The sequence below is a fragment of the Lygodium microphyllum genome, chromosome 11 (genome assembly GCF_053477565.2).
Source record: "Lygodium microphyllum isolate KBCC chromosome 11, Lygodium_microphyllum_v1.1.10, whole genome shotgun sequence".
Lineage (NCBI taxonomy): Eukaryota > Viridiplantae > Streptophyta > Polypodiopsida > Schizaeales > Lygodiaceae > Lygodium > Lygodium microphyllum.
In genome coordinates, this window is record NC_141145.1 from 93,646,489 (window position 1) to 93,670,391 (window position 23,903).

A 23,903-nucleotide genomic window follows, 5' to 3' on the forward strand; every position below is an offset into this window, starting at 1 on the left:
GGTGGACTTGCATAACTCATCAAGCTCCATCCATTCGTCATCATTAGTCACAGTTTCAAGCTGCTCTCCACTCAACCTTAGTGGCTTTATCTACGATTTCTGCACCAATACTTGCCAAACTTGGCTCTTCCAATGGCCATAATTCATATAATCAAGCTTAGTGATGTTGAAGATAGCACTATCAGTGGAATAAGATGCCATACTGCAAGCTGAAATAGTGCAGACAATTCAAAACTGCTTGTTGTAAACTGTAGAAAATGACCAAAAACCCACTAAAACCAAGGCAAAATGGTAAGAAATGAGCATTTAAAGATGCTACCCACCAAGTACTATCAAAAGTACATCAAAACAAGATGATTCAACATGAAAAATACATCACAGTCGTCCGCAGATATATGCTTGCTATAATAATTTGCAGCAATGTACAATGAGAGCTAACAATAGGTAAAAAAACAATATTCCAAGTCAACCACTAATTGTCAATGCAAAACTAGCATCAAGCAGGCATCAACAAGCATGTAACAGTCAAACTGACATGAGCCAACACCCAAGCATGCCAGACAAAGTCCATCAGTAAAGTCAGTATATCCCCCAATCAATAGGGTAAAATGTACATACCACTGCCAAGACCTGACACAAGTCAGTGTCTCCTTAGTGAATACAAAGCCAAATCACCCCAAGTACATCTATACGGACCAAGATATATCAACCATGCATCATCCACGAGGAGATCTCAGTCTCAAGTATCCAAAAGCTCAATATGCATAACCCTCACTACTCAATGTCTGATAAGTCTACAAAGACGCTCCCACTGGCATAAAAGCCATAATTAGTGCCCTCAAATAAGCTCAAACAAAGCATGTAAGAGCACTAGTGATGGAGTATCCAAGATCATACATCAGTAAGACATCCAGAGCATATGAGTGGTCAAGTATCCAATGATACCATCAAATGTCATGAAGACAATCCCACTGATGAGCCAAAGCAAGACCAAAATAAGCTCCATAATATCCAAAGTCAAGCTCAAACGAAGCTGTAGTAGCATTCAAGTCCAAACAATGTAACTAGCATGTGTAAGCATCAAGCATGTACCAACAGGTCATACATAGACCATAGGTATAACCTCTATCACAAAGCATGCCAGTGTAAACTAATGTCAAGTAAATGCCAACCAATATGGAGTGCAAACAAGGCTCAAAATACATTCCGAAACCATCCAAAAAATTTCCAACCTTCATTTGCATCCCAATAGTCATATGAAACACTCAGGAAAGCACCTATGGACCAATATGCAAAGCATAAAGTGACTAAATAAGCTTCAACCCTGGAGTGTATAGCAGTGGTTTACTATGTAAAACTAAGTATTTCAGGCTACTAAATCAGATCCAAATGATGTCTAATCAATAGGCATACATTCCCCTAACATTCAAGGACCATTCGGGACCAACCGAGCATCAAATGTCAATGTTATCCAAGCATAAACATAAAGTGATGATGTAACACTGTTTGTGGCTACCTGTGGATTGTGGAAAATAGTCCTGGATTGAGCTAAATCAGTCTACAAATCAATGCCAATGATAAACCACCAATGCCAAGCATCAAAAGGGGTGTTCCCAAGTGCCAAATGAAGTGTTTTCAAGCTGCCAATGAGTGCCAAGGGAGGTAAAAAATAAATTTTGCATGTCTTCAAGCTGGCCCAAAAAAGGCTAATGTTGTTGGGTATGCTCCTGGTCTACATGGCATTAATGGGGTCGAATGGGGGCTCAAGTAGGGCCTAAAGAAGGCCTACACAAAGCCTTGTCAAGCCTAATCAGGCAGGAGCCAAGATATAAAATGAGGAAGCTCTAATGGTTGGAGCTATGGCTGCCCCTTCTTATTGTACCCTACAAACTAAAATAAAAACTCAAAATAATGATTCAATACCTTTGAAGGAATGCCCTGAGGGTGCCAAATGGGCCGAATAGGTGCTCGAGAAGCCAAGGAGTGATCGGAGCTCGAAGGAGTCGGATATGGCTACCAAGAGTGGGAACTAATGGTGTAAGGATTCGAATGAATGCTGAAGGAGTCATGAACCAAGCTCGAATGCTCAAGCAACCATGCTTTGATACTAGCTGAAAGGTGGGAAGGATCGAAGCTTGCACATGAGAGCTATGGAGGGAGAGCAAGAGCAAGAGAGAGATAGACTCACAATGTGGGAACTCCAACAAACACAATGTGTGACCGGCATTCCCTTTATTCATCTGTCACTATAAAAAAAAAGAATAAAGTGACGGTGATGAGTGTCCATAGCCTGCAATGTGCAGGCATGAGTACTGTCAGTGTAGTAATACACACGTGGCTAGGTGGAGGCACCTTTACCCCCAACATTTGCATCCTAGCTACCTCATATGCTGCCATAGCAAACTCCTTGTACTCTACCTCTATACTCGACAATACAACAATGGGTTGTTTCTTATTGCTCAATCTTTATATTAGTATACCAAATAACTATACCATCAAATCAGCCTCACAAAAGATATCATAATCTAGTGTAGTCTTAAGGTAATGCAAGTTACATCTTACATTGTCTAAATGAAGCTTGTGAGCAACCTGCATAATCCTCCAATATCTCACTCACACTAACACTTAGCTTCACATTTTGATCTAATGCCACTGAGATTGGCTTATAATCATCCATACATCATCAACATATTTAAGGCGCACTACCTCTGTGAGAGCCATATTCCATTAGATGTCCTAATCACCTCAATGGTTAGAAAGTACTTCATCTCTCCCAAGTCTTTCATGTTAAATTTATGCTTGAGAAAACTTTTCACATGCTCCACCTCTTGCACACTATCATCCCTAACAATCAAATCATCCGCATATAAAGTAATCACAATATGTCCCTATCACTCTTACGCCCATAAAACAAGTGATATGCATTTTCAACATGAAACCCAATAGACATAAGATACTATGTTAACATATTATACTATGCTCTCAATTCATGTTTCAGTCCAATGTACAAGGCCTTCCCATAGCCTACACACATTATTGGGATGAATTGTGCTCTCTTAAGCCTATGGCTACTCCCTATATACTTCTTCTTGCAACTCATCATACAAGAATTCATTATTTACATTCGTTTGACGCAAGACCCAACCTTTTATAGCTGCCATTGCAATGACAACTATAACAGTTGCCATCTTTGCAAGTATAGCAAATGTCTCTTCATAATCAATCACATAAGTCTATGCATAACCTTTGGCAACCAGTCTTACTTTATACCTACTCACACTTCCATCTATATTATGTTTTACTTTGTAAACCCATGTGTAGCCTATAGCTTTCTTTTTGTCAAGCGATGGTACAAAATCCCAAGTCTAATTTACATCTAATTTAGGGTTTTTGACCTACTACTATAGTTTATTACAGCAGCATGTCCATTTTGATATATGCATTATTTATGAGGGCAATCACTTGTACTTAACAATTTACTGATTGCAATTTGTGGATAGCTCACTTCCTTGGCAGTCTTTCTTGTTTACAACTTGATTTGGCAATGCTTTTGGGAATGATTTGCAAGCAATTACAACAGCATGCTTTGCCCTTACGTGCACTTGCTTGGTCTCATTATGGCTGGTGGTTGTCACATGACAATGATATCTTCAATATTGAAAAACTGGATGGGACCAACTACAACTATTGGAAGACATAGATATGGCAGGTTTTAGTGTAGAAATTGCATATTAGACCACTAAAAAATGAGGGTGCCAAACCTGAAAACATCGATCCCAAGGATCGGGCTAAATTGGATGAGCTATGCAAGTCGACAATCATTTTATAACTCTCTAATCAAGTTTACTACAATGTTGTGATGGCTGACATCAACTTTGGACACAAATTAAAAATCTTTATGACAAGCAGAGTCTTGTATCTCAAAGGTATTACCTGAAACAATTGATGGATCATCGCATGAAGGAAGGGACTCCTATGTCTTCCCATTTGAATGAGTTTCACTCCATCATCAAACATCTAGCTTTGCAGGATATTGAGTTCAAGGATCCTTTGCATCCTTTATTTCTACTTGGTACTCTACTTGAGTTGTGGAATGCTTTTCATATGGCTCTTATGTGCCAATATCTCAAAGGATGGGCCTGAAATTACATGATGTTGAGAGTCCCTTCTTGACAGAAGAGATGAATAAAAATAATGTGGGTGCTTCTCATACATAACATATCTTGATTGTGAGAGGCAGGGAGGACAGAAATGGCCATGGTAGAGACTCTCAAAGGTCTTACTTTAGGATATGTGGACAATCTCGCAATAAGTCTCATGGCCGTAAGTCCACTCTAACTTGTCATTATTGTGGAAAAGTGGGTCATATTTGGCCATAGTGCCATAAAATGTGTGAAGATAAATACCAAGAAAAAGGTAAAGTGAAAGAACAAGAGAATAATCATGATTGCAACATTGTGCATAGCAAGTCTAGTATTAAGATTGAGGAGATTAATGTGGTGATGCCTAATCTATCTGATGATCTCATGTTGGCAACCTCTTCCTTGGATGCTTCATAGCTAATTGATGCTTTGTTAGGATATATTCAGTGTTGGTTGATAGATTGAAGGACTTCCTTTCATGTGACCCCTCATAGAGAGTGGTTTCACTCCTATCATAGTATGACTAGATCTATCTGTTTGGATAATGACCTGGTATTGAATATAGTTGGTATTGGTGATGTGTAGCTTAGACAGCATGTTTACTCTTCATGATGTACATCATGTGCTGACTCTCACAAAGAGCCTTATATCTACTAGCACCTTGGATAATAGAGGTTATTTTGTCTCTTTTGGTGACTCCTCATGGAAGATTACATGTGGGATCTTGAAAATGCTTACCAGTTTTTAGTATCTTCCGCCCTATAAGTGTTTTGAGTCTTGTAATAATTATTTATATGGCTAGTAAACACGTAGAATGCACAAGAAGTCTAGCATGAAGAGCACAGGTGAGGCTTTAGCTCTTATCCATTCATATGTATGTGATCCCATGCCCTATCAGTCACTAGATGGTGCAAAGTACTTTGACACCTTCATTGATGATTACTCACATAAGGTTTGGGCTTATCCTATTAAGCAAAAATTGGATGTCATATGTATCTTTCAGTGTTGACTTGCTCTTATTTTGAGAATCAGTCTAGATATAGGTAAATTGCCTAAGGTCAAACAATATGGGTGAGTATGTCTTGAAAGATTTTGAGCAGTTTTGCGATAAGCAGGGTATTAAGCATCAGTTGACCATCCTTTACACCTCTCCCTACAATGGTATTGTCGAACACATGAATAGGAAGATTATAGGAGAAAGTCCATAGTATGCTTAGCCAAGTAGGCTTACCGCAGCAATTTTTTGCTAAGGCAATTACTATTGTCGTACACTTGATTAACAAGTCTCCTTGCATTGCTATCAATTTCTAGGTTACAAAGGAGGTATGGACTAGGAAACCTCTATCATATGCTCATTTGCACATCTTTGGTTGTGAGGCATTTTCCCATATTCCCAAGTACAAGCACAATAAGTTGGATCCTAAGTCCATGAAATGCACCTCTCTTGGTTATGGGGATGCAGGTGAGATGGGCTATCACCTATGGGATTGTGGAAAATCAAAGTGAAGCAGAATTAAGATGTGCACAAGAAGGAGAGAAGAGCTCAAAAGTACAAGAACAAGTCTTGCTTATGAAGTTGCTCATGAAAGTACAACTTGGGTCACTATCACTCAATCAACTGATGTAGACCCATGGTCTATTTATATATCCCCATATGGCTAGGGTTAGGATTTTCCCTTCCCCTCATGAACTTTTATACTCAACTACCCTTATCCACCCTTGCATACATAGGGTTCACATGCCTATCTCTCAACACCCCCTCCAATTCTAGAGTGGCATTGGACTAAAAGACATGTTAATGCCCCCCCTCAAACAAATTGGGATGCCTTTATAAATCAGGCTACAAGAGTGCTTATAGGTAGAGGATTTATAGATTTGGAAAAGTCAATCGTCAGGTGGTTTGGAGATAAAGTTGGCCTCCAATGCTTTTGGTACTTCAGGACTAGTAGGAAATTTACTAGTAATGTGCCATGTCTTCTTGCATTTGTTGCACTTTATTTTTTCAAGATATTTTTTCCAAGAGTTGCTAACAAGATGTCCCTTCTTATTGCAAAATGAGCATTTAGTGGATACAGTATGAACCCAGGTCACGGGTTGTCAAACTGGATGCCTGACTAGTGCTATTTTCTTTCTTATTTATTTTCTCCTCATCTAAACAAGATTGGATGGTGCTTTCCAAAGTTGGATTAGGGATATTTGTAAGAGTAGTTACGAGGGTTGGAAATACCTTCTTTACAGCCTTCAAGAGAATTGCAATGGCATCTTCATCATGAATTGGAGCTTGAACTGAGGATAGTTGTGCCATGATCCCCTTCATGTGAGAAATAGTCTTCTCCTTGTTTATAAGGAAAATTTTAGATTTCTTTCTTGTAGTACCATAAAGCTTTTCAAGCTCATCCCATTTCTCCTTGGCATTGGAGAGTTGGTCAATGTGATGGATTAGGGATTCATCTAGATGAAGCATGATTATGGCTTGGGCTCTCTCATCATCTTCTACATCAAGTAGGTTTGATGGATCAATAACCTTGGTCCCTTTGATGAAGGGCCAATAGTCTCATTCCATCATTTTATACTTCACTTGGACATGCCATGGATGAAAGTCTTTTATGTCAAACTTACGGATTTAAGGTCTAACATCAGCATAAGCCATGGCCATGATAGGAAGGTCTTACAAATTGCACTAGGAAATGGCAATGTCTAGTCCTTTACATAACGGTCAAAAAGTGTAAACCCAAATGAAGAAAATGATTTATGTGTTCATAGATACCACATAGCCTCACAATTGTGTAGACTTAAAACTACAAGGATGAGAAAGGTTGAAAGTCATACATATGGAGTACTTCAAAATAAGACATTGGTGGTCCTTTCTTTGGAAAACCCTTTGTTTAGGTTTTATTGTCTTCCTGGGATTTAATGAAGTGAACTTTGATTGAGCTTCTAGCTCCTCCCAATCATGTGGTCTAGCGGATGAATGTTTGGTTGAACAACGTCAATCGAGAACTTCAATACTTATAGAGGAGTCCGAGTAGATTTCAATTATATTTGCATTTCTATTTTATCATAAAACAATAGCAACTAATGACAACTAAATGCATTTTAGTGCTAAGAAGCACTCATCTCAAAGTTAAGACCACTTGAGATGATAAGTATCCATCCTGGCAAGCTTAGTGATGCCCAATAAATGAAGAATCGTCGTTGAAAAATGAAGACCACAGATCATTAACTAAGTCTAGAGGTAGTGACTCATCAGTGATTAAAATCATTGTTAATGACACCAAAAGGTGAAAAAAGCATGAAATTCAAGCTTTCAAGCTTGTGACTATGGCTGCCATTGTGACCCATAGCTAGGGTTTTGTTTGCAGCAGCCAGTAGGAGGAGAGTTAATCCACACCCTTTAAGGGGGAGATGGCCTACTAGGGGGGCTAACAAAGCCCCACCATAGTTACTGGGATTGCATCGCCTGCTACTCGTGGTTCAGCTCGAAGCAGGTTGCTATCTGAAACTAGGCCAAATCTGTGTCAACTGCAATGTCGTGCTCGTGCGACCACAATGTCAAGGTTTTATGTGCCACATTGTTGCACCTTGAGTTAGAAAAGAGAACTTCAGAAGAGGTATTGAGTTGAAATGCTCTCTTTTGCTCTCCCTAGGTCCTTCAACAGAGGTGGGTATGGCAAGTGGCTATGGAAGTGAAGAGTTTGGTGAAGAAGATGAAGACTCATTTTGTGCACTTAGTGATAGATGATGCTAGAGGAAGCTGAGGAGATAAGAGATGGCTCTGATTTATACCATGTGTAAGATCAAAGTGAAGTAGTATTGAGATGTGCACAAGAGGGAGAGAAGAGCTCAAAAGTACAAGAACAAATCTTGTTTATTAAGTTGCTCATGAAAGTTCAACTTAGGTTACGCTCACTCAATCAACTGATGTAGACCCATGGGCTATTTATATAGCCCCAGATGGCTAGGGTTAGGGTTTTCCCTTCCCCTCAAAACCATTCACACTCAACTACCCTTATCCACCCTTGCATACATAGGGTTCACATGCCTATCTCTCAATAGGGATATGTACACTCACCGAGTTATTTATAGCCATGATGTAGTTTTGCATGAGGAAAAGATAAACAAGAAACTTGAGCACATAGTTGAGGTAACTAGGGTGATCTTTTAGGAGGAGCCTCCTACTCCTATACAATCAACTAGATAGCATACAATAGTTGACACTCCCATGGCCTAGGATCAACCTGTTTTGAGACACTCTACTAGAGCTAGGCATAATCCTAAGTGCTTTACACCTTCCATAAATTATATTATAGTGATAGATGTAGGTGGACCTCTCTCTTATGATGAGGCCATGCTTTCACACAAATGGTAGTCGCTAATGGGATAGGGCTATGCAGTCGAAGTTTGACTCCTTACAAACAAACCATACATAGGATTTGGTTTCTTTGCCTAGTGGCAAGAAGGCATTGCCATGGAAGTGGATATACAAGTTGAAATGTATCACTAGATGCCTAAGCTCGCTTATAAGGCCAGATTGGTAGCTAAGGATTTCAAACAGAAACATGGTGTTGACTTCAATGAATTCTTTTCTCCTATGGTAAAAAATGACGACCTTATGCTTAGTACTAGCATTGGTTGTTCAACTAAATGGATCTTTATTAGATGGATGTAAAGATAGCTTTTCTACATGGAAACTTGTATGATGAGATTTATATGCAATAGCCTAAGGGATTTGAGAAAAAAGGTAGGGAACATCTAGTGTGCAAGTTGAGAAAGAGCCTTTATGACCTTAAGCAAGCACATAGAGAATGGCACCACAAGTTTGATGCTTTATGCATTCACAGGGATATAGTTGTAGTGCTATAGATCCATATTTATACACAAAGAAGGCTTGTGATTGCAGCCTTATAATTTTGGTACTCTATGTAGATGATATGCTTATTGTTGGGAGAGATCATGATGAGCTGGATGCCTCAAAAACTCAGCTCAAGAAGAGCTTGGAGATGAAGGACATGGGACATGCCTCACATATTCTTGGGATGTGCATCACACGCAATCACTCTAAGAGGCTCCTTTATCTGTCTCACAGAAGGAGTATATCCAAAAGTCCTTGAGATGTTTCATATGCAGGATGGTAAGCCTATTGGTTGTCCTCTACCTTCTCATGTGAAGGTTAGTTAGGTCAATTGTCTATAGTCAATGTCCGTAGTCAAATGAGCAGAGGGCCCGAGATGGCCAAAATCTCTTATCCATTAGTAGTAGGTAGTTTGATGTATGCCATGATAGCCACTCATTTTGACATAGCATTTGTAGTGGGAGTTGTGACATCCTATATGGCTACACCTAGTAGGCGACATTGGGATGCTATGAAGGGTAACATGAAATACCTAAAGGACATAGTAGATATGTGCATATCTTATGGTGGCCACGATATATGAGTCATGGGGTACACTAACTCTAATTATGTAGAACATACAAACAATAGAAAGTCCACCTCTTGCTATGTCTTCACTTTTGCTAGAGATGCAATTTCTTGGATTTCTAGGGTGCAAAAATGCATGGCCCTCTCCACTACAAAGATAGAGTATATTGCAGCCACTAATGCTTGCAAGGAGGCTCTCTAGTTAGGCCATCTTGTGGTAGACCTTGGTATTACTAATGTGCTCCTAAATTGCATTCAAATTTTACGAATGCTATTCAGTTGGCCAAGAATTTGGTCTTCTATATGAAGACAAAGCACATTGATATGTGTTACCACTTTATCCGAGAGGTCATTGAGGACAAGTCCATTGAGCTTGTCAAGGTCTCAACTAACTAGAATCCTATAGATCTGCTCACTAAAAATCTCTCAATGAAACGTTTTGCCTTCCTTCAGAAGATGATAGACGTAGGATGAGGTGGCCTCTTTTTCCTCATCCTATTGTACTTTATGTACACTTGTACTTTGTTACTATTGTTGTCTCCTTACTAGGGACACATTTGCCTTTAAGTGGAAGATTGTCGGGGCCTACGCCTAGCTACTTGTGTATTAGTTACACTAATAGTACCCGCACATTTGTATACTGCAGGTGGCAAGCACCCATCACTATTATTTCATTCTTTATTCTTTCAATGACATTTGCATAAGGCAAGGCCAGTCACACATTGTGACTGTTGGAGTTCCCACATCTTGTGTCTTTTTCTCTTGCTGTCTTAATCCTTCCACCATAGCTCTTACTTTCACTCATAGGCTTACAATCAAGGCTCACTCCCTTCACATTCTTTATTCTTTCAATGACATTTGAATAAGGGAAGATTGACCACACATTATGACTATTAGAGTTCTCCCATACAGTGTCTCTCTCTCTCTTCTCTCTTGCTTTATCCGCCATAGCTCTTGCTTCTGCTTGTGTGCTTTCACTTGAGCTCTACCTTGCAACTAGTATCGAAGCTAACCATTCAAGGAGCTTCTCCATCTTTTGCTTCAGTCCGAATTCAAAGCTTTAGCTTAAGGTTTCATGATAACCATTGTTTCTTCCTCCCAAGATATGCATTGAGTATTTCCTACTTCCGGCTTATTTCATCTTGCTTCATGGTTATTGGGGAGCTTCTCAAGGGCTAACTGAGCCTTGCTAAGTACTTATTGAGCTAAGTAGCAACCATTTTATTCATTTTGAGTGGATACAAAGCATATTGTAGAAATCATTGGACAACTCTGGTAGCTTGACAACACTATCGTATTTTGGCCATAACTTTTGCATTTGGTATTGGATTTAGGTATTCTATAGCTAAAAATGAAGAGCACAACAAGAGCTAGAGATCTAGACACTCGTTGAGTTTATTATTTGTAATATTTTATTCTCTATTTCACACAAAACAGAACAATTTAGTTTGGACAACATAAAAATTTCATAATGCGTGTTTGATACTTTGGGATTCTATTTTGGTGCCTGGTTAGTATGGTTATGCTTTTGGGACTGATTGAGCTTGAAATAGCTCAAATTTCACTACCATTTTGGTGCTATAATAATAAGGAAATAAGTATTTATCAATAAAAAGCTTATGTCAAATGCTCATTGATGCTTTATGAGATACTCAAAGGATGTACCACTACTTCGGTGTTATATATACTTCTCGGTGTGCTATGGAATGCATTTGAGCTGAGATTTCGGCCCTGTTACATTGATCTTGGCTGTGGTTATATGTCTTGGTTACTTCAATGGATTATGTGGTTATGGACTTGAAAAATCTATTGGATTTTATGCTCCCAACTTATGCTTCATGTATCTTGGATACTCGGATGTCATGTACCTGATGTTTTGAGCTTGTATTGCTCATTTGGCATTTGATTTTCTTCTAGTAGGAGTTTGCTACACTACTTTGGATATTCTATAGAGCTTTGGATTTATGCAATTGAGCTTGAGCTTACTTTCATCGAGAACTGGCATACTTGCTTCATGTACATGCCCTCTTAAGATATATTGGATGCAATTACCCATTGATTTGATCACTTACTTTGGACTTGGCACCTCTATCTATGAGTGTATAGTTAGTAATATTTATATGCTTTTGGATTAATTATTGAGCTTTGCTCAATGGATTATGCTTTTGGCAGTTCTCTTCTCTTTACCCTCAAATATCCTATATACACGATGTCAATGCCTACTGCATATCTGGTTACTGACACACTCCAGTTGTAACAACTTTTATTTTTTGTCTTTCTTTCTTGGTTGCTCATCATAGTTTGTTGTTGGCATATTGCTGCAGTTTATTACAACTACCTATCATTTTAGTTTTATGCATTCTATCAGAGAGCAGTCACTTGGATTTGATAGTTACTTGATTACAATTAGTGGGCAGCTCATCCTTCAAACAATTTCTCTCTCACCTTTGATTTGGCTACAATTTTGGGGCTATTTTGTTGTCATTTAGAGAAACCTATTTGTCGTAGATTATGTGAGGTGTTCACCAGTCTCAATCCATGGCACACCTTTTAGTAGTCCATCAGTAGATTTTCTAAAAATGATGCCGCTCTGGCGCTCCCTTGGAACATCATGGGGTTTGTCACTTAGGCCCTACTGAGTCTACTTCGCAACGGGAGAGTTCCGGCTGAAGAACCCACTAGGATTGACCTGAATTTTTAGGTTCCTAAAATCAGATGGGTCTCTTAGCAGCTAGCTAGCGTCAGTGATTTCGAGTTTCCACTTTTACGGGATTACTTGATCTGAAGTGGACTTGCCATTGCACTTGGTTCAAAGAGAATGGGATACGGAGGGGAGTGCGGTACGTCAACCCTCTTGCCCATAAGGAAAAATCCCATTCTGGCCCCCTAAAACAATGCAAGTCGGTTCTATACCTAACGACTAGTTGGTCAATTTATCGTCTTCCTATTTCTATTGCCGATTTAGAAAAGCTCCCAGCTAACCGAGATCACCCTACCATTGGACGGACCCATCAAGGGTTACACCCACCCACTTTCCTTTGATGACGGGATCATCTTTAGTTTTTTAATTACCTATAGCACATTTGTTGGAACATATACAACCATCTTCCTTAATTAGTATGTTAAATCACATGTTCCTTCATGCAATTTATCTCACAGACACGCATACAATTCAAACAATTCTTGAATAAAGAAAATTTCTTTATTATATTGGAAGCTCATTACAATTTCCATTTTCTGACCCTGCGGACGATACACAAAATTCCACGAGGGTATTCTGAACCCACCAAGATTCCACCCTTGTAACTAGTATTTAGGGTTCCAGGATCCCATCCTAGGTCATGAAGGGGCTCTCATCAGATTCTAGGAACAATGCAGGATTTACAGCCAGAGTCCCCTCTAGCACCCACATTTCCTACTGCCCAAGACTATCCCTATTAACAGACCTTTTGCTAACGCAGCCGATCTAAGCCTCTCGAAGTGATAACTATAACCCTCTTGGAGTAGGGTCTCGCCACTAGCTTGGGGGTATCCTAGCACGATCCTTCCTTTTATCCTGTTTGTCAACAATTTCAATTAGAGATTTAGATTCTAGCAAACACAAACAGCCCTTTCAAATGTATATAAAATGATGCAATCACAATCGCACCATCGTGCAATTTACAGCTTCACATAGCCAAGGTAGACCTTATCCTAAGGTAACCTTACATTCTAATGAGGATTCTCCTCCCCATAAAAAAGTGTTGAGTACATCTCTTATAACATGTTAAGAAAGGCATGAATTTTCCGTTTGGGCTATCTTACCCAACATAAGTGAAATTCTTTAAAGAAATATATTATGCCAATAACTCAACAAGATGACTTATAGGACTCTTAAATAGACATTCACTTTTCATAACAAGTATTGCTGAACACTTAACCTTGTCGCATTTGACCATAACTATATCGAATACGCATAAAGTCATATGTACAATAACCTTCATCAATTATTTCTAACATGATTCTATGATTTAGAATCTCAATTAATCTAGCTGCAATTCATAACCAATAATCATTTATGCTTGTACTAGTATGCTTCCTAGATGAAGTTATCCATTCGTGTAAGTGAAAAATATGGAAGCTAATATTTTATGTAATTATTTTATGTAGCAAAATAATAATCTGGTAACGAATAACCGGGCTTGGCAGCATGACGACATTAGAAATTTCGTCTTTACTCGCACTTGCATCAGCCACACCCGATGTTCCGTTGGTAGTGGCAACTCCGCAACCTCGAGAACTCCATATCTTTTGGCAATATCCGTTGCTTGACTGGTTGCGGTGGTCCCCATGGTCTTTCCACTTCATCACTTTGGAGCCATTGTCCACGAGTGGTTTGAGAGATAGAGAAGGCGGAATAGATTCAAGATGAGAGAGCATAAGAGAAGATGGCTTAGTAAAAAACCGAGACAGGGGAATTGAGCTAACTTCCTCCCTTGCACCTTCTCGGGGTAATCCTCTCTCTCTCTCTCTCTCTCTCTCTCTCTCTCTCTCTCTCTCTCTCTCTCTCTCTCTCTCTCTCTCTCTCTCTCTCTCTCTCTCTCTCTCTCTCTCTCTCTCTCTCTCTCTCTCTCTCTCTCTCTCTCTCTCTCTCTCTCTCTCTCTCTCTCTCTCTCTCTCTCTCTCTCTCTCTCAAGCTCCTTCTCGCAGCCTCTTGGAGGGGTATCCTTTTACCTCTCTCTCGCAGCCTCTCGGGGTCTCCTTGTGTCTCCCTAGCTGCTCCCCATGCCTCTTATTTATAGTGAATTAGAGAAGAAGTGTTGTGGCTAAGAAGTAGAGCTCTTTGTGAATGTGATTTTGGAAAAATCAGTGATCTGATGCTCAAATTATAAATTTGATGGTTCCATTGGCTTCGAAAGGGGGGTAAAACTCCAAGACACTGGGTTAAAAATCTTTTACTTCGCTCCTTCTTCTCCCTGTTCAAAGTGTTGTTTTCTGTCTGTAGACTGCAATCGTGGCAAGCGCGATTTCGCCAATCTCTCTCCTTTTTTTTCTTTTTATAAAATCTCCAAAACTAACTAAAACATCACTTGCCTTTTTTTTTTAATGACATTCAGTTTTAGAAATCTCCATATCCTTTTAGGGTAATATCTAAAATATCTAAAATATACTAGTCTTGTCAAAAAGTCTAATATTTTTAGACCATCCATACTATACACATTAACACTAGTGATTAATATAGCTCATAACTCTCGTTCACATTGTAACGTCCGTGAAGGGTGGACACGGTCCTTGTCAATCCGAGAAAAATGTCAGATTACGATCCTCGATTTTATTTATTTATTTATTTTTAATATTAGTTAGTTATTAAGGTTAGTTAATTTTTTTACTTTAATTAATAACCTTACTAATTTATTTATTGACTAACTAACTTTTGAACTAACCAACTAACTTTTATTGTGTGAAAATATTACATCCTCCTCCCCTTAGAGAAATCGAGATGTCCTCATCTGGAGAGAAACCATGGATATTATCGATGAAGAGCATTCTCATCTATCCATGTAGCATCTTCTTCAGGATAATCCTTCCACTAGACAAGGTATTCTCTAAGGGTTCTACTTCTCAATTTTCTCTCCCTTACATTAATTAATCTGTCAGGTTGTAGCTCGAGGACTCCTTGGCTAGGTATTACAACTTGTTGATCATCAAGGATATGGTTAGGGTTAGCTACGTATGCTTTCAATAAGCTAACATGAAATACATTGTGGATTTTTATATTCACAGGGAGTTGTATCTTGTAAGTGCTTTGTCCTAAGGACTTGAGAATCTTATAGGGCCCACAATATCTTGGACTTAGCTTCTTAAATCCTCCTAAAGTCAGAGAACTCTTCCTTGGACGGACACAGATGAAGACCATGTCTCCCTCTTTGAAGATTATTTCTTACATTTTCAGATCAGCATACACCTTTTGTCGGTCCTTGGCGGCTTGAATATCCTATCTAATAGTCTTGATTTGATCATCCATTTCTTCTAAAAATTTTCTCGAGGCTTCTACCCTGAGAGTAAGATCGAAAAAAGTAAGTGGCATACAGCAATCTTGACCATATAGTTTCTGAAATGGAGTCATCTGAATACTTCGATGATAGGATGCATTATAAGAAAATTCCACTAAGGATAGATATTGAATCCACCTTTTAGGTTCCTTGCTGCAATATGCGCACAGAATATCCTCAATTACTTCATTAACTCGCTTTGTCTACCCATCAGTGTGTGTGGATGATAAGCAGTACTGAAACAAAGTTGGGTTCCAATGGCTTCAAATAAACTCCTCCAGAAGTGTGATGTGAAAATAGAATCATGATCATCACTGATGATCCTTTTAGGTAACTCATGTAACCTAAAAATTTCTTTTACAAAAATTCTAGCAATATCTAAAGCTTTGTAATCGGTTTTTGTTGGAATAATATGAGCGATCTTTGTTAGCATGTCTACTTTCACCATTATTGAGTTATATCCTCCTTGTATAGAAGGTAACCCAACTACAAAGTCCATGCTAATAAATTCCCATTTCATCTAGGGAATGTCAAGTGGCTGGAGTTTTCTTGGTAACTTAACATGTTCAGATTTTACCCTTTGTCAATTTAGACATTCAATGACATACTTAAGTACATCACCCTTGATTTTTTGCTAGTAATAGCTTTTCCTGATAGCATTAAGGGTTTTTGCATACCCCGGGTATCCTAAAAAAGAAAAATCATGTGCTTCCCAAAGTATCATTCTCTTGAGATTCTGACTTGATGGAATGCATAGTCTCATTCTGAAATAAACAAGTTCTTTGTCTTCATATGTAGAGAATTCTTGATACTTAGTCTTGAGTTTGGGATCTTTTTCCTTATTCTGAACTTCCCAAAATAATTGTTGATAGTCCGGGTCCTTATTTGCTTCATCCTTGGTCAACTCGATGATAGGATTAGTTTGCATTGATACCATTGTAGCTAGAGTTTTTGCCCTATATGGTTCTTCAGTGATAAAAGTATTAAAGAAGGCTTTACGGCTAAGGGCATCTACTACTACATTTTCTTTACTAGGTCTAAACTTAATTTCAAATTAACACTCCTGTAGAATTTCAACCCACCGTCGTTGCCTCATATTAAGATCAAGCTGGGTAAATATCCACTTAAAACTTTTATGATATGTGACTAGGGAAAACTTATTTCCAAGCAAGTAATGTCTCCATAATTTGAGAGCATGAATCACAACTAACAACTCCAAGTCGTGAGTAGCATATCTCTTTTCATGGGTTTTCAATTTTCTTAAAGAATAAGCTACAGGATGTCCTTCCTGCATTAGTACGTATATCTCAATGCAAGAGAGCTAGTATCTGTGATAACTTCAAATTCCCTGATTAAGTCAGGTAGCCTTAAAATAGAAGCAGTTACCAATCTATGCTTTCATTGCTCAAAGCTAGACTGTTCAATTGGCATCCAGTTAATGGCAACTTGCTTTTTTAGTAGGTCTGTAAGAGGTGTTGCAATTTGAGTATAGTTTCTAATGAATACCCTATACCATCCTGTTAGACCTAGAAAACTTCTCACTTCCTTGATAGTGGTTGGGGATGGCCAATCTTGAACATCTTTGACCTTGGCAGGATCTACTAATATACCTTCATAAGACACTATGAATCCCAAGTACTCAATCTTTCTTTTGAAGAAGGCACACTTCTTCTTCTTGGCATACAACTTGTGTGCTCTCATTGTCTCCAAGACAATGCGAAGATGTGGTTCATGATCTTCTTCCTCCTTAGAATAAGTTAGAATATCATCAAAGAATACAAGAACAAAAGCATCAAGATGAGGTCTGAAAATATCATGTGTTAACCTGTTGAAGGTAGCTGGAGCATTTGTCAACCCAAATGACATCACGATGAATTTGAAATGCCCGTATAAATGTTAAAGGCAGTCTTTGGAATATCTTCATTCTTGACTCTAATTTGATAATATCCTGATTGAAGATCAAACTTAGAAAATATATTTGCTCCTTGTAGACGATCAAGAAGCTCGTATATCCTTGGGATCAAGTACTTATTCTTTATTGTTACATGGTTTAGCCCTCGGTAGTTGATACAAAGACGGAGAGTTCTATCTTTCTTCTTTTGGAATAAGCTAGGGCTCCCCATGGTGAGTTACTTGGCCGAATATACCCTTGTTCTAGCAGTTGCTTGAGTTGCTCTTTCAATTTGATGGCTTCAAGAATAGACATTTTGTAAACTCACTTAGCTCTTCAAGAAATATGTCGATGTACTCTTTTAACCAGGATGGTTCTTCTTCTGTCTGACCATCTTGATTTATCTTGTTAAGCTTGACCAAGTAAATAGGTAATCCCTTCTTCAAGCCTTTCACAACTCGAGAAGCTTTTGCTAATTGAACTTTAGGTCTCCCTGTTTCACCTTGTATAGTTTCTATTTCACCATTCAAATCCTGAAATGTGACTTGACCTTTTCCACAATGGATATGAGCATCATTGGGAATTAGTCAATCCATTCCCAGTAAGCATTTATAGGCTTCTAAGTTCATTACTATGAACCTCATACTTGAAAGGTTTTCTCCTAGGTTAAACTCTACCTTGGCAGTTTGCTATGTAGAAAGTACTTCCTTTCCATTTGCTAATTCCACAAGCAGTTTTGATGCATTTATTGTATCTATTCCTAACTTCTTAGCACACTTGGGTGAAATAAATGAGTGTGTACTTCCACAGTCAATAAAAACTTTAAATGATTTACCTTGGTGACTAGCTGGTGTTTGTATTACCGAATATTGACGATTTGGACCTTTCTTGTGGAATGCAGCATGAACAGTTGCTCATTCAATATCTTCTTCCATAGTAGGATCTTCCTCCCTATTAGTCTACTTTAGGTAATATTTGAGGTTCTTCCTCTTGCCATAGCTACTTAACCACGGCTTGGACAGTTTTTCCTTGACCTCAAAATTGGCCTTGGCGATGGTCTCCGCCAAGCTTTGGACAATCTCTCTTGAAATGTCTTGTCTCATTACAGTGAAAGAACCTAAGACCATCCCTATTTCCCTGGGTAGGAACAAAATTTCCAGTTGCATTGAATTTTTTCATTTTCTTCTAACCTTGGTAAAATTGGCCTTGGGTTCTTTTTGCTTGACCTTTGAATCCTCTTTTGTTTTGGTTATTGTAGCTCTAGAACTTATTATTGTTAGGCTTTGATTGTACTTCTCGCACAATAGGAGCAGCTCGAATCAAAGCATCCTGGAGGTCTATTGGGCGCATTGATTCCAAATGAGTGTTCAGAGGATAATTTAGCCCATTGCAGAACTTGGACACTTGTTGAACAATATCCATGGGGGGGTGCATATTTAAGAAAAGAAACAAACTTGGAGTAATATGCTTCCAATGTCAGTCCCATTTGCTTCAAATTAAAGAACTCATTCATCTTCTAGGTGCGATAAGCTGGAGATAAATATCTTTCTCTTATAGTTTCTTTTAGCAAATCCCAAGTAATGGTATTTTCACGGACACCTTGATCTTGGTACCATTGCTTCCACCAAAGTCGAGCTTTTCCAATTAATTTTAGCTTAGCTATCATGGCTTGATTAGCTGGGATAGTTCCAGCAATAATAAAATAATCTTCCATGGATTCGATCCAAATTTATGCATCAACTTCCACGTTCTCGCCTTTTCCGTCAAATTCCAGAGGTTTGACTTGCTTCAAACCAAATTTATGCATCAACTTCCACGTTCTCGCCTTTTCCGTCAAATTCCAGAGGTTTGACTTGCTTCAAAAGATTCATTTTCTCTTGAGCTTCATTGGGAATTATTGTGGATGCAAGATTCTAGGAAATTTTCAACAATTCGCAATTTAAATTTTACAAAATTTATATAGTATCAATATTAGAGTTCAATACTCAAATTATTTCTTGCTTAGTTTATTGAAACAGTTTTCAAATAAAACTCTCTTCCCATTGCTAAAGTTAAACTGCAATTTCAAAGGTTTGAAGGGAAAATAAGGTTGCATTATTTCTCTGATCGATAAAGTATCAATCAATCTTTATTTCAACGAATGTACAAGGTAATCAAATGGAAATAAATACATTATTCAGACAGCTCGCATGCTCATCTTGTTTTCTTCCAGAAAAGGATTCCCTTTTACAATCTAAGCATGACACTCTGATACATCCTTTATGAAGTAACTTGGATTTGGAGAGTAGATATCTAGGAATCTATATTTTTTAGGGAGTTCAGGAAATCCGTCCTTTTTGTAGTTGCACCAGCTAGAGCGACCTACGACTTTTATTCTATCAGAGCTGGAAGGATATTCGTAACTTCCTCATAGATATACTGGTTTAGTTTGATCTTCTTGCCTCTAGTATATAGGGTTGATTTTAGACTGGCCTCATGAAATAGATAGATCTTGACAACTTAAGATCCTCCATCCATTTTATTCTTTTCAGATTATTTTGAAGATAAGCTAGAAGGCTTGCATCGATATAGCAATATCCTCTGCTAATCATCCACCGTCTTTCACGATATAGAGGCGAGGGATTGTACAATTGATCTAGTACCCGCATCATCTGAATTCTCTAGGCAAAACTGAATAAATGCATAGCTAACATAAACATTACTCAAAAGATCAAGAATCGTTTCTAAGATTTGTTACTCTGCCATAATAAAAAATATACATTAACAAAGAGAAGAAAACATGTCCTAGGCTATCTTTTCTTTTTTTTAATAAATATTTTTCTTAAGCTTACATCATATTCCATACTAACGTGCCCTTTGATACCAATTGTGAGATGTCCGCCAATCTCAATCCACGGCACACCTTTTAGTAGTCCATCAGTAGGTTTTCCAAAAATGATGCCGCTCGGCGCTCCCTTGGAACATCACGAGGTCTGTCACTTAGGCCCTACTAAGTCTACTTCGCAACAGGAGAGTTCTAGCCGATGAACCCACTAGGATCGACCTAAATTTTTGGGTTCCTAAAATCAAATGGGTCTCCTAGCAGCCAGCTAGCGTCAGTGATTTTGAGTTTTCACTTTTACAGGATTACTCGATCTGAAGTGGACTTACCATTGCACTTGGTTCAAAGAGAATGGGAGACGAAGGGGAGTGCGGTACGTCAACCCTCTTGCCCATAAGGCTAAATCCCATTCGGGCCCCCTAAAACAATGCAAGTCGGTTCTACCTAACAACTAATTGGTCAATTTATCGTCTTCCTATTTCTATTGCTGATTTAAAAAAACTCCCAGCTAACCAGGCCCACCCTACCATTCGACGAACCCGTCCGGGGTTATACCCACCCACTTTCCTTTGATTACGGGATCGTCTTTAGTTTTTTAATTACCTACAGCACATTTGTTGGAACATATACAACCATCTTCCTTAATTAGTTTGTTAAACCACATGTTCCTTCCCATAATTTATCTCACAAACATGCATACAATTTAAACAATCCTTGAATAAAGTAAATTTCTTTATTATATTGGAAGCTCATTACAATTTCCATCTTTCTGACCATGCGGAAGATACACAGAATTCCATGAGGATATTCTATCCACTAAGATTCCACCCTTGTAACTAGTATTTAGGGTTCCAAGATCCCATCCTGGGTCATGAAGGGGCTCGTCAGATTCTAAGAACAATGCAGGATTTATAGCCAGAGTCCCCTCTAGCACCCACATTTCCTATTGCCTGAGACTATCTCTACTAACAAACCTTTCGCTAACGAAGCCGGTCTAAGCCTCTCGAAGCGATTACCATGACCCCCTTGGTGTAGGGTCTCGCCGCTAGCTTGGGGGTAGCCTAGCACAATCCTTCCTTTTATTCTGTTTGTTAACAATTTCAATTAGAGATTTAGATTCTAGCAAACACAAACAATCCTTTCAAATGTATATCAAATGATGCGATGACAATCACACCATCGTGCAATTCACAGCTTCACATAGCCAAGATAGACCTTATCCTAAGGTAACCTTACATTCTAATGAGGATTCTCCTCCCCATAAAGAAGTGTTGAGTACATCTCTTATAACATGTTCAGCAAGGCATGAATTTTCCATTTGGGCTATCTTACCCAATGTAAGTGAAATTCTTCAAAGAAATATATTATGCCAACAACTCAACGAGATGACTTACAGGACTCTTAAATAGACATTCAGTTTTCATAACAAGTGTTAATGAGCACTTAACCTTGTCGCATTTGACCATAACTATATCGAATATGCATAGACATGTGTATAGTAGCCTTCGTCAATTATTTCTAACATAATTCTACATTTAGAATCTTAATTAATCTAGCTACAATTCATATCGAATAATTATTTATGCTTGTACTAGTATGCTTCCTAAATGAAATTATCCATTCGTGTAAGTGAAAAATATGGAAGCTAATATTTTATATAATTATTTTATGTCGCGAAATAATAATCTAGTAATGAATAACCAGGCTTAGCAGTATGACGACATTAGAAATTTTGTCTTTACTCACAATTACATTAGCCACACCTGATGTTCCGTTGGTAGTGGTAACTCTGGCAACCTCAGACACTCCCATATCCTTGGCAATATCTGTTGCTTGACCGATTGCGGTGGTCCCCGTGTCTTTCCACTTCGTCGCTTTGAAGCCATCATCCACGAGTTGTTTAAGAGATAGGGAAGGCAGAATAGATTCGAGATGAGAGAGAGTAAGAGAAGATGGCTTAATCGAAAACTGAGATAAGGGAATTGAGCTAACTTCCTCCCTCGCAGCCTCTCGGGGTAATCCCTCTCTCTCTCTCTCTCTCTCTCTCTCTCTCTCTCTCTCTCTCTCTCTCTCTCTCTCTCTCTCTCTCTCTCTCTCTCTCTCTCTCTCTCTCTCTCTCTCTCTCTCTACTTTTCTCGCAACCTCTCGGGGTCTCCTTATGTCTCCCTAATTGCTTCCCATGCCTCTTATTTATAGTGAATTAGAGAAGAAGGGTTGTGGCTAAGAAGTAGAGTTCTTTGTGGAGAGGATCTTGAAAAAATCAATGATCTGATGCTCAAATCATAAATGTGATGGTTCCATTGTCTTTGAAAGGGGGGTAAAACTCCAAGACACTTACTTTAAAATCTTTCAAATCACTCCTTCTCCCTGTTCGAAGTGTTGTTTTCTGTCTGTAGACTGCGATTGCATACACACGATTTCGCCAATCTCCCTCTTTTTTTTTTAAATAAAATCTCCAAAACTAACTAAAATATCACTTGTTTTTTTTTTTAAATGACATCCAGTTTTAAAAATCTCTATATCTTTTTAGGATAATATCTAAAATATACTAGTCTTGTGCAAAAATCTAATATTTTTAGACCATCCATACTATACACATTAACACTAGTGATTAATATAGCTCATAACTCTCGTTCACGTTGTAACTTCTGTGAAGGGTGGATACGATTCTTGTCAATCCGAGAAAATTTTCGGTTTACGATCCTCGGTTTTATTTATTTGTTTAATTTTAATGTTAGTTAGTTATTAACATTAGTTTTTTTTTTCTTTAGTTAGTAACCTTACTAATTTATTAATTGACTAACTAACTTTTGAACTAGCCAACTAACTTTTATTGCATGGAAATATTACAGATTATGCTTTCATCTCTTGCATTATGGCTCTTAGTGGATCAAATGGCAATGCTATCTTTAATATTAAGACATTGGATGGTACAAATTATAGTAATTTAAAGGCACAAATTGTAGATTAAGCCATTGAGACATGATAATGTAAAGATGAAACACTTTGATGCAGAGGATTGGGCTAAACTAGATGAGTTATGTAAATTTACAATCATTTTGCCACTCTCTAAGCATGTCTATTATAATGTTGTCGCTAATGGGCAAATCACTTCGCAGTTATGAGATAAGATTCACATTATCTATGATAAGCCTAGCCCTACCTCTCAAATGTATTGGCTGAAGCAACTCATGGACCTTCGTATGAAGAAGGTGACTTCCATGTATGCCCACTTAAATGACTTTCATTCTATTTTTAACCAATTGTTCTTACAGGGACTTCAATTTAATGAGAATCTTTCTCCCTTGTTCTTACTAGTTGCATTGCTTGAGTCATGGAACACATTTCGTACTACTATGAGTGCAAATATGCATGTTGATGGACTAAAATTGCAGGATGTAGAGGGTGCACTCTTGAATGAAGAAATTAACTAAAAGAACATAGATACTTCTCACACCTCTCATACTTTGACAGTCAGAGGCAATAATGATAGAAGCGATAATGACCGCCATAGAATATCTCAGAAGTCTCGTTCTCAATCACTGGATAATCTCCCAATAAGTCCCCTGGCTATAAGTCCATATTCACTGGTCCTTAT